Consider the following 10,829-nt stretch of genomic DNA (forward strand, 5'->3'; position numbering starts at 1 on the left):
TCTGTCTGTTGCTGAGAGGATGATGGAAAAGGCTTGCTATTGCTAAACCTGTTTCTTCCACCATTATTATTATTGAAACCTTGTTGAGGTCTCTGTTGATCCTTCCATGAGAAATTTGGATGATTTCTCCATGAAGGATTATAGGTGTTTCCATAGGGTTCTCCCATGTAATTCACCTCTTCCATTGAAGGGTTCTCAGGATCATAAGCTTCTTCCTCAGATGAAGCGTCCTTAGTACTGCTTGGTGCATTTTGCATTCCAGACAGACTTTGAGAAATCATATTGACTTGTTGAGTCAATATTTTGTTCTGAGCCAATATGGCATTCAGAGTGTTAATCTCAAGAACTCCTTTCTTCTGACTAGTCCCATTGTTCACAGGATTCCTTTCAGAAGTGTACATGAATTGGTTATTTGCAACCATTTCAATCAGCTCTTGAGCTTCTGTAGGCGTCTTCTTCAGATGAAGAGAGCCTCCAGCAGAGCTATCCAAAGACATTTTGGATAGTTCAGAGAGACCATCATAGAAAATACCTATGATGCTCCATTCAGAAAGCATATCAGATGGACACTTTCTGATTAATTGTTTGTATCTTTCCCAAGCTTCATAGAGGGATTCTCCTTCCTTCTGTCTGAAGGTTTGGACTTCCACTCTAAGCTTACTCAATTTTTGAGGTGGAAAGAACTTTGCCAAGAAGGCATTGACTAGCTTTTCCCAAGAGTCCAGGCTTTCTTTAGGTTGTGAGTCCAACCATGTTCTAGCTCTGTCTCTTACAGCAAAAGGGAATAGCATAAGTCTGTAAACCTCAGGGTTAACCCCATTAGTCTTGACAGTGTCACAGATTTGCAAGAATTCAGCTAAGAACTGATGAGGATCTTCCAATGGAAGTCCATGGAACTTGCAATTCTGTTGCATTAGAGAAACTAATTGAGGCTTAAGCTCAAAGTTGTTTGCTCCAATGGCAGGGATAGAGATGCTTCTCCCATAGAAGTCGGGAGTAGGTGCAGTAAAGTCACCCAGCACCTTCCTTGCATTGTTGGCATTGTTGTTGTTTTCGGCTGCCATGGGTTCTTCTTCTTTGAAGATTTCTGTTAGGTCTTCTACAGAGAGTTGTGCCTTGGCTTCTCTTAGTTTTCGCTTCAAGGTCCTTTCAGGTTCAGGGTCAGCCTCAACAAGAATGCTTTTGTCCTTGCTCCTGCTCATATGAAAGAGAAGAGAATAAGAAAATATGGAATCCTCTATGTCACAGTATAGAGATTCCTTGAGGTGTCAGAAGAAAAGAAAAATGGAAGGCAGAAGTAGAAAATTCGAACTTATCAAAGAAGATGAAGTTCAAATTTTGCATTAAGGAATAGTGTTAGTCCATAAATAGAAGGATGTGAGAAGAAGGGAAGCAATTTTCGAAAATTAAGTAAAAGATTTTGAAAACATTTTAAAAAACACTTAATTGATTTTCGAAAACCAAGAGTGGAAAAGAAATCAAGTGATTTTTGAAAAAGATTTTGAAATTAGAAATCAAAAAGATTTGATTGAAAACTATTTTGAAAAAGATGTGGTTAAGAAGATATGATTAGTTTTTTAAAAAGATGTGATTGAGAAGATATGATTTGAAAAACATTTTAAAAACATGTGATTTTAAAAATTAATAACTTGCCTAACAAGAAAAGATATGATTCAAACATTAAACCTTTCTCAACAGAAAAGGCAACATACTTGAAATGTTGAATCAAATTATTAATTGATAGCAAGTATCTTTGAAAAAGGAAAGAAATTGATTTTGAAAAAGATTTGATTGAAAAGATATGATTTGAAAAAGATTTGATTTTGAAAAACTTTGAAAACCTGAAAAAAAAATTGCATTGAAAACAGAATCTTCCCTCTTGTGCCATCCTGGCGTTAAACGCCCAGAATGGTGCACATTCTGGCGTTTAACGCCCAAAACACTACCTTTTTGGGCGTTAAACGCCCAACTAGGTACCCTGGCTGGCGTTTAAACGCCAGTCTGTCCTTCTTCACTGGGCGTTTTAAACGCCCAGCTTTTTCTGTGCAATTCCTCTGCAGTATGTTCTGAATCTTCAATTCTCTGTATTATTGACTTGAAAGGACACAAATTAAAAATATTTTTGGATTTTTAATAATAAGAAATAATCAAAATGCAACTAAAATCAAATAAACAATGCATGTAAGACACCAAACTTAGCAGTTTGTATACTACTGACACTAACAAAATGAGAATGCACATGAGAAACACAAAACATTCAAGTCAAGAGAAATTAAAGATCAGAGTAATGAAATCATCAAGAACATCTTGAAGATCACTTAAGACACATGAATGAATGCAAGAAGAATAGAAACATGCAATTGACACCAAACTTAAAATGAGACTATAGACTCAAACAAGAAACATAAAATATTTTTGGTTTTTATGATTTTGTAATTATTTTGTGCTTTTTCGAAAATTATGTAGAAAAGAAAATAAAGGTATCAAAATTCTTGATGAGAATTCCAGGAATCATGCAATATTAGTCTAAAGCTTCAGTCTAAAGGAATTAGACATGGCTAGCCAAGCTTCAGCAGAACATTGCATTCAAGAGCTAAATTGATGAGGATCAATCAGCTTTGGTGATGATAAAAACATCACCTTGAAACACTAGAATTCATTCTTAAGAACTCTGAAGAAAAAATACCTAATCTAAGCAACAAGATGAACCGTCAGTTATCCAAACTCAACAATCCCCGGCAACGGCGCCAAAAACTTGGTGCACCAAATTGTGATCACTACTTTTCACAACTCAAATAATCCCCGGTGATGAAACCAAAAACTTGGTGTTCAATACCATGGCATAAACACAACTTCGCACAACTAACCAGCAAGTGTACTGGGTCGTCCAAGTAATAAACCTTACGCGAGTAAGGGTCGATCCCACAGAGATTGTTGGTATGAAGCAAGCTATGGTCACCTTGTAAATCTCAGTCAGGCAAACTCAAATGGGTATGGTGATAAACGCATAAAACATAAAGATAAAGATAGAGATACTTATGTAATTCATTGGTAGGAACTTCAGATAAGCGTATGAAGATGCCTTCCTTTCCGTCTCTCTGCTTTCCTACTGTCTTCATCCAATCCTTCTTACTCCTTTCCATGGCAAGCTTAAGCAAGGGTTTCACCGTTGTCAGTGGCTACCACCCATCCTCTCAGTGGAAATGTTCAACGCACCCTGTCACGGCACGGCTATCCATCTGTCGGTTCTCAATCAGGTCGGAATAGAATCCAGTGATTCTTTTGCGTCTGTCACTAACGCCCCGCCCTCAGGAGTTTGAAGCACGTCACAGTCATTCAATCATTGAATCCTACTCAGAATACCACAGACAAGGTTAGACCTTCCGGATTCTCATGAATGCCGCCATCAGTTCTAGCCTATACCACGAAGACTCTGACCTCACGTAATGGCTGGCTCGTTTGTCAGGCGAGCACTCGGTTGTCAGGCGATCAACCATGCATCGTGTATCAGGAATCCAAGAGATATTCACCCAATCAAAGGTAGAACGGAGGTGGTTGTCAGTCACACGTTCATAGGTGAGAATGATGATGAGTGTCACGGATCATCACATTCATCAAGTTGAAGAACAAGTGATATCTTAGAACAAGAACAAGCGGAATTGAATAGAAGAACAATAGTAATTGCATTAATACTCGAGGTACAGCAGAGCTCCACACCTTAATCTATGGTGTGTAGAAACTCCACCGTTGAAAATACATAAGAACAAGGTCTAGGCATGGCCGAATGGCCAGCCTCCCAATGATCTAAGAACTAGATGTCCAAAGATGATCTAGAGATCTAAAGTGATCAAAAGATTCCAAGGATCCGAAGATGAAAATACAATAGTAAAAGGTCCTATATATAGAGAACTAGTAGCCTAAGGTTTACAGAGATGAGTAAATGACATAAAAATTCACTTCCGGGCCCACTTGGTGTGTGCTTGGGCTGAGCAATGAATCATTTTCGTGTAGAGACTCTTCTTGGAGTTAAACGCCAGCTTTTATGCCAGTTTGGGCGTTTAACTCCCATTTTGGTGCCAGTTCTGGCGTTTAACGCTGGGATTTCTGAGGGTGACTTTGAACGCCGGTTTGAGCCATCAAATCTTGGTCAAAGTATGGACTATCATATATTTCTGGAAAGCCCAGGATGTCTACTTTTCAACGCCGTTGAGAGCGCGCCAATTGGGCTTCTGTAGCTCCAGAAAATCCACTTCGAGTGCAGGGAGGTCAGAATCCAACAGCATCTGCAGTCCTTTTTGGTCTCTGAATCAGATTTTTGCTCAGGTCCCTCAATTTCAGCCAGAAAATACCTGAAATCACAGAAAAACACACAAACTCATAGTAAAGTCCAGAAAAGTGAATTTTAACTAAAAACTAATAAAAATATACTAAAAACTAACTAGATCATACTAAAAACATACTAAAAACAATGCCAAAAAGCGTACAAATTATCCGCTCATCAAGAATTCATGCATGTTTATGCTGAATTATTGATAATTGTGATTTGCACTTCCACTATCTGAGATACGAGTTTCCTTGGGTAGTAACAGTGGCTAGCCACCACATGCTCCAGGTTGAGACTTGATACTCTGTTGACCCTGTGTCGTAAGTGTGACCGGGCACTGTGAAAGACCCGGATGAGCTCGCCCCCGTAAATATTCACCAGTGAGGGTGATGGATATAGATCATGATTATGATCAAGTTTATAACGAGTATAACTCGAGTTGGGGATGCGTGACAGAGGGACAGTCCAATGGTTAGCGACCAGGACTTGTCGGGTTAGCTCTATAATCGACAAGATGATATCATCAGCCACTAGGGACAGGCATTCATCATATGCATACTATATGAATTGTTTGAGATTGCCTATGTGACTGCATATTACTTGCTAATTGTCTAAATGCCTTACTTGTTCCTAATTGTATATTCCTTGTTTAACATAACTGTGTTTGCTACATTATACTCCTGCTGGTGGTTGGGAGGTGAGAAGTAATTGGAAAGGAAAGTATTAGTTAGACTGAAGAATCTTTAGTCAGATGCCCTTTCATGGTTTAGCTTGTTTATAAGCTTTGATATTATCGGGAGGAAGTTTTAGGATTTGCCTTTGGCTTTTCTCCATTATTATGTATTATATATGTGGAAGCTGTTACCATGCTGGGGACCTCTGGTTCTCACCCATGCGGATTTTGTGGTTTTCAGATGCAGGACGTGAGGTTTCCCGCTGAGGCATGCTGGAGACTTCTAGATTGCGAAGATCCTTGTTCTCGGGACTATGTTTTGGTTTATACGTTTTGCTTAGATACTTTTATCTCCATTAAATAATACAAACTGTGATGACTCCTCTTATGGGAGATTTTGGAGAATAGGTTTTATGTATTTGTGTCCCTTTGGGTTTCCTTTGGGGTTTTCCTTATTTTATCATATGTATATATTGCTATGCTCGGACCGGTTATCTTCGCAGCCGGATTTTGAGTCTTGATATTCTTGTTTTTGACACTCTTTTGTATATATATAATCTCGCGTTGGTTTATCCTTGTTCGTTACGTTATCGATCGGAGTGTTGCGCTTTTGAGTTGCGATTTTTTGTATACCCCTTTTTCTACAAAGGCTCCTAGTTATAATCAATCATTCATACTACTATACGTACTAAATTTTTATTTTAGAGGTCGTAATACCTTGCCATCTCTGAATTATGACTTAAGCATAAGACTCTGTATGGTAGGGTGTTACACTAATCATAAGGTCAGACTTTAACGAAACTCATCGAAAGCTCAACTTCATGTGTTTTTTTTATTGATTTGTGAAGACAATAAGGAGATCTTGTCCGTGCATGAGGATGTCAAGCCTTTGATTGAAGAATTTTTCTGATGTGGTCCCTGAGGAGATCCTTAACAGGGTATCCTTAATGTGAGATATCCAACATGCCATTGATTTCGTCCCTGGTTCAGTGATTCCAAACAAGCCAGTATATCGTATAAGTCCCAAGGAGCATGAAGAGTTGCAACACCAAGTAAAACAACATTTAGATAAAGTCCTAATCAGAGAAAGTTCTAGTCTTTGTATCCGTTCCTATTCTACTATTTCCAAAGAAAGATGGTTTGTGGTGTATGTGCATTGATAGTCGTGTTGTGAATAAGATTACCATCAAGTACAGGTTTCATATTCCCTGACTTGATGATCTGCTGGATCAATTACATGGTGATGTTACCTTCTCTAAGATCGACTTAAGGAATGGCTATCATCAAATCCATATGAGGCCTGGTGATAAGTGGAAGACAACTTTCAAGACACGAGATGGATTGTACAAATGGATGGTTATGCCATTCAGCCTCTCTAATGTACCAAGCACCTTTATGCACTTGATGAACCAGATATTTTGATCCATCATTGGAAAGTTTATTGTTATTTACTTTGATGACATCTTAATACATAATAAGGATCATAATGAACATCTAGTCCATTTGCGTCAAGTATTTGCGGTGCTTTAAGAGCAAAAGCTATATGCTAATCTCAAAAAGTGTGACTTCTTGATGAATAGAGTTATATTTCTTGGATATGTTGTCACAAATCAAGGCATTGAGGTGGATTATAGCAAAATTGATGCTATTGTTAATTGGCCTACTCCAAGGATGTTGCATGATATAAGGAGCTTCCATGGATTAGCCTCATTCTATCGATGTTTCATAAAGAATTTTTGCTCCATTTCTACTCCACTTACTGAATGTCTTAAGCATGATACCTTTACATGGAGTGCTAAAGCACAACAGAGTTTTGAGGCTTTGAAGGAAAGGATTTCTTCTGCTCATGTACTTACACTTCCAAACTTTGATTCCATGTTTGAGGTCAACTGTGACGCTTCAAATGTTGATATGGGTGATGTACTTTCTCAAGAAGGTCGACCAATTGCTTTCTTTAGTTAAAAGCTAAATGATGCTAAAATGAATTATTCCACTTATGACAAGGAGTTTTATGCAATCGTGCGAGCATTAATCCATTGGAGCCATTATCTATTGCCTAAGGAGCTCATCTTGTATACTAATCACGAGGCTCTTAAGCATATTAACTCCCAAGAAAAGTTGAATCAACGCCATGCAACTTGGAGTGAGTTTCTGCAATCTTTTCCATTTCTCCTTAAGCATAAATCTGGGACTCAAAATAAGGTTGCCGATGCCTTAAGTCGACGACACACTCTCGTTTCCACTCTACAAATTAATGTTTATGGCTTTGAGGTTGTAGAGGAGTTATATAAGAAAGATCAAGATTTTGGAGAAATCTGGACGTGCTATTTGCAACAACCATATTGACAATTCTTCATTTAAGAAGGTTATCTTTTTAAGGGCAATTGATGAGTGCATATTTTATACCCTTTTTGGTACTGTCTTCTTAGTGTTTTTAGTTATATTTTATTGAGTTTTATTATGTTTTAGTATGTTTTAGTGCAAAATTCACATTTTGGATGCTACTTTGAGTATTTGTGTTTTTCTTATGATTTTTGGTGATTTTTGGGTGAATCTGGCAAGTTTTGGCAAGTATTTGTGTAGTTTGAGAGAGAGAGAGAGGCTCTCTCCTCTCTCTTAGGATTTAGGATTAGGATTTATAGAACTTAGGAATATTTTTATCTTCTTCAACTCAGGTTCAATGTTCTTATTTATTTATTTTCTCTTTTATTTGTTTAATGACCATTTATGTTATGATTTTCTTTATTTGATATAAATTGAGGTATTTTCAGACATATGATTTTTATCTAGCTTTTTATATTCTTGGCTTTAATTGATTAATTAGAGACTCTTGAGTTATCAAACTCATCGTGATTGATAATTGTTATTTTTGTTAATTGAATTGAATTCTAATAACTCTAGTCCTTTCTTAGGAATTGGCTAGGACCTGAGGATCAAACTAATTAGTCCACTTAACTTTCCTTTGCTTTAGTAAAGGTTAACTAAGTGGGATTAAAACTCAATCCTCATCACCATCGATAAGGATAACTAGGATAGGACTTCCAATTTCTCATATCTTGCCAAGAGTTTATTTTATAGTCATTTATTTATTTTACTTGTCAATTAACATACTTCTTCCTTACTTTTAGAACCCGCAATTTACAAGACTCATAACGAATAATAAGAACATACCTCCCTGCAATTTCTTGAGAAGACGACCCGAGGTTTGAATACTTCGGTTATCAATTTATTTAGGGGTTTGTTACTTGTGACAACCAAAACATTTGTAAGAAAGGACTTTTGTTGGTTTAGAAACTATACTTGCAACGGAAATTTATTCTGAATTCTTGACCACACAAAAGTTCTCTCTTCAAAATGGCGCCGTTGTCGGGGAATTGCAAACGTGTGCCTTATTATTGGTTATTGTAAATATTTTTCGAAAACAAAATATCTTATCTTATTTTTTCAAAAATATCTTATCTTATTTTATTTTTCAAAAAAATCAAATCTTTTTCAAAATATTTTCTTTTTGTTAGTTTTTGTTTTTGTTTTCTCCTACTACTATGAACTCTCACCCCTTTGGCTATGAGTCTGGTTACAATTATGTTGCAGAAAGAGGAAATTACAATGAGAACAGGCATCAAGGTTGAAACAATCAAAGATGGGAGAAGCCACAAAGATTTAATCAACCCTTGTGGCAACAATCACCTCCAATGGACTATCAACAACCATTCTGTGATGCATATCAAGGCAAGGGCTATGGTGAGCACTCTCTTGATTATCAACAACCACCACCATATGCCTATGAACCCCCTCCTCAACATGACTTTGGACCACCATACTCACAAGTCCCTTTTCGCCATTCACCTCCATATGACCCTAATCCTTATCCACCACACCAACCACCATATGAACCATACCCAGAACCACCACCTCAATATTCACTATCTCCTTATCCTTATAAAAAAGAACCACCTCCATATTATGGACCTGTTTTCCAAAAAAATGAACCCTCCTATCCATCCCAAACCTCCATGGAGAGCACACTTGCCTCTATCAGTAGTCTCACCTCTACTCTTCAAGCATTTATATCCCGCATGGACCAACCCTCTACCCCCAATATTCAACCCTCAAGCTCCAATGCACTTCCATCTCAACCACATAATGATCCACCCATCCCATCACCACCATCCATGGAAGAGCACCCACATCCATCAACCCAAGAGCGACATGATCCCAATGATACTATTGACATGGAACAAGAGAGAGAGGATCATCTTCGCGAATCCATACTTCATAAGGAGCTAGAGGAGGCACTAAAGGTGAAGGTAGTAGAGACCTTTAAAGATGAAGGAGTAGTTGAAGGGAGTTATCATAGAAAAGAATCCATCAAGGAGGAATACGATTTCATACTTAAACACCTGGATCAAGCGATAAATTGATAGCCTTTCCGACGTTCGGACATTCAAGGAACCCTCATGGCTTCATATGCAGGATCTAATGAAGAACGTAGCATGAAGAAGACACTAGAAACTCCAGTGGACAATAAGGAGCGTGACTTTGTACTCGAACAAGTGGAGGAAGCCGGAATTATTAAAGAAGAAGAAGCGGTTCAAGACTTAGAACATGCTAAACCTCCATGGGAAGGTCAAGTTATAGAGCCTCCTTCAAAGACGTTTGAAACTGATGTTGAGGAAGGTGTACAACCTCCAAGGCATCTCATGATTGAAGACTTTGAATGGGACAATCAAGAGATGGATTCAATCATTAATGAATTCTTATCTACATTTGAATTCTCTCCCATTGGACTTGACATGGAGATTAAAGAAAAAGAAGCACAACCTCCCATGCCCTTGGTGAACAATGAAGAAGAAATTGAATCAAAAGAAAGCTACCAAGAGGAAGAGGTTGAAATTGAAGAAGCTTGCAAAGAGGTGGAAGATGTCGAAGAAGAGCACAAGGGAGTGGAGCTTGCACGTTCATTAGAAACACCTCCCCCTAAGGTGCCATCATCCTTCACAACATTCAAGTGGGTAAAATTCATATCCTTTAGCTTTCTAATTCCACTTGAATACGGGCTATTGGAGACGGATGGTCAACTTGGAGCTCTTTGTGGCATTAAGAGTAAGAGGAAGATGGTCAGTGGTAAGAATTGTCCTGCAAGGTTCATTATGGCTGGAAGCTTTAAGTTTAAACACAAAGGTTGGTATAGAGCTCAATTGAATGGGTCTAGGAAGTTGTTTGGACATTTCAATGAGAATTCTAAAGCTGAACCACCTGGATGGAATCATGATAATCAACTTGAAGATGGGTGTAGAAACAAGATTTGGGATACAGGAATATATGAAGATCAACTTTGGGAGCTCGAAACTTGTGGAGAACTTCATCAATGCTTGGTAAATTTACTTGGTATTGATAGAGCTTATTGGAAGTCCAAGCATTGGTGGAAGTTTCAGGATGAGTTCAAGCACAAGCCGCCATAACAAGGAGCTCACCAAATGTCCAACTTAAGGACTTTAACTAAAAGTGCTAGGTGGGAGACAACCCACCATGATATGATCGTTCCCTTTCCATTTTGCTTTGTTTTTTAATTTTGTTTGAACCTGAAATTTTTGCATGACATTCATTGCATTTTGCATTCTGCATACTGCATCAAAAAAAATCACGCACGCGACGCGTAAGCGTCGCTGATGCGTCCGCATCACCAGTGCATTGGGAAGAGAAGAAACTTAACAGAGAGTCATGCGAAAGTGCGGCTGGAGGCGTGCGTTTGGCACAAATTGGTCCACTCGACCGCGTCGATGAAGCATCCGCGTCATGTGAGAAAAATGCCTCCCACGCGTCCGCGTCACC

At 38.3% G+C, this 10,829-nt stretch overlaps 1 non-coding gene across 1 annotated transcript; it reads left to right on the forward strand.

Annotated features, from left to right (window-relative positions):
- The first annotated feature begins 551 nt into the window (after positions 1-551).
- LOC112700211 (small nucleolar RNA R71) lies at positions 552-659 on the forward strand. Its single transcript, XR_003153125.1, has one exon. It is a non-coding gene; the product is annotated as a small nucleolar RNA R71 (small nucleolar RNA).
- The last annotated feature ends 10,170 nt before the right edge of the window (positions 660-10,829 follow it).

Source organism: Arachis hypogaea, chromosome 6 (genome assembly GCF_003086295.3).
Source record: "Arachis hypogaea cultivar Tifrunner chromosome 6, arahy.Tifrunner.gnm2.J5K5, whole genome shotgun sequence".
Taxonomy (NCBI): Eukaryota; Viridiplantae; Streptophyta; class Magnoliopsida; order Fabales; family Fabaceae; genus Arachis; species Arachis hypogaea.